Genomic DNA, 1,791 nt, shown 5'->3' with positions numbered 1-1,791 from the left:
CGACGCCCATGGGAACAATTATGAATGAACCCCCCCCGAAATTTTTTCTTGCCTACGGCCATGATTGGGCGGTAGTTCTGTCCTAGGATATTTTTACCCCCTTTCACCACCAAGCCACGTAATAGCGAACTTTTGGGTAGGGGTAAACTTGTCCTAGGACGTTTTTATCCTCGTTCAGGACGGGAGATCAAAAATTATCATTTTATTCGGGGGGGGGGGTTAGTTCTGTCCTAGGATATTTTTACTGCGGGTTAATTCTGTTTAATTCTTACCGAGGGGGTAAACATTTCCGGGGGTTAAGATGTTACACCGGGACTCTCAACACAACTTCGGTGAGGAGATAGCAAGTCGACCATTTACGTCACGAAACCGACCCCATTCAACCCTTAGACAGCCCAAGCGACTTCCACGAATCTGCAATGTAATGGACGGCATAATGAAAGTTTCATATTTAGAATGATGAACTTATTGGTACCGTAAAAAAGTTAATCGCATAAACCAGAATGCTTATTTGCATTCAGTAACGTACTAGTTACAGGCACACAATTATCCTTACCTCTCGAGCTACGAAGACTTCCCTCAGTTGAACAGAACACTCACAAACGCAACTACGCTGCCTGTTGCTGCTCTGTCTAACACCAGACTGAATGACGCTTTTCAACCCGAGCAGCTGCTTTACTGGTGCTTTGTGTCACGTGATAATCAGATAGAGGAAAAGGGTGCTGTAGAGCAATGACGTCATCACGTGCCATTAATTTTCCGTAATTTGTAACTTACTTTTTTCAGTATTAATATAATAGATATGCGAAAAGGAAAAAATACCAAAAATATGTATCGTGTTTGATTTTTAATATCAATTTAAAATTCCTGGCTTCTTCACCTCTGTAACGGTTCCAAAAGAGGGCGTGGTGAAGATTCACTCAATCCTTTCATTGTTTGTCTTGGTATAAAATATTTTTGTTTCTCGTCTGGCTAATGTATTTATTTATGTATTGGATTATAGACTCTGGACAATTAAGAGGTTAGGTACTCTGGTGTGTTCAGTTTTAATTCATTCGCATGGTCTCTGCTACGTGTAAAAATCTTTTGACTACCGAATGATAGAGTGATACCAGCGTTACCTTTTTATCTGAAATCAGAAATAATTAGTGCCAGGAAAAGTGCAACCTGTAAAATGTCCAGAGAAACCCCCACATACTGGGGTGGTTCTGGACAACTAAAGGGGACCCTGGACAGTGTTCTAAATACGCCACTGAAACAATGATCTAGTCCAGTAACGAGACACAAATATTTTTAACACATTAAATACTCTGCCACAAGTTGTTAAAAAAATAAAAAATCACTAGTCATCTGAAACATATAGTCTAATACCATTGTTCGAGCATCTTATGACAAACGCACGTGAACTGGTTCTTTCCCTGCGTTTGTTCTACCAGCATTGGCTCTCATCAGTAGCGACGATTGGGTGCAAAAATGGGTGGGAGGAGGCAAGTTTAATCTTCCTTGGTAGCAGTGTTTCGGAGCGGAGCAGATGAACGCTCCGGCTGCTGCTCACGCTCCGGAGCGAGAAGAGAAACGGTTCGCTCCGCTCCGGATCGGAGCAGCGGGAATCGGGAAATCCCCCCCACCCCCTCCGGAGCGAGAAGCCAAATTTTAGGAAAAGGTTCACTCCGCTCCGGAGCGCTCCGAGTTTGGAGAATACGAAAACTAACGATCAAAGGTTCCGATTCCATTAGCAATTAACGCCATGCAAATAGTCCAGTCGAGATCACGCCACCCACCTACAGTGTT

At 43.1% G+C, this 1,791-nt stretch overlaps 1 protein-coding gene across 1 annotated transcript in view; it reads right to left on the bottom strand.

Moving 5' to 3' along the window:
* Window positions 1-659, bottom strand: part of LOC145982341 (uncharacterized) — a 58,010-nt gene extending 57,351 nt beyond the window's left edge. The window contains exon 1 of the mRNA XM_083115902.1: window positions 557-659. The gene's annotated coding sequence lies outside the window, so the exon portion shown is untranslated. The remainder of the gene's footprint in view (window positions 1-556) is intronic.
* Window positions 660-1,791: the final 1,132 nt, after the last annotated feature.

The sequence above is a fragment of the Lepisma saccharinum genome, unplaced genomic scaffold, assembly GCF_977018435.1.
Source record: "Lepisma saccharinum unplaced genomic scaffold, izLepSacc3.1 HAP1_SCAFFOLD_128, whole genome shotgun sequence".
Taxonomy (NCBI): Eukaryota; Metazoa; Arthropoda; class Insecta; order Zygentoma; family Lepismatidae; genus Lepisma; species Lepisma saccharinum.
This window is presented reverse-complemented; position numbering and strand designations above follow the sequence as displayed.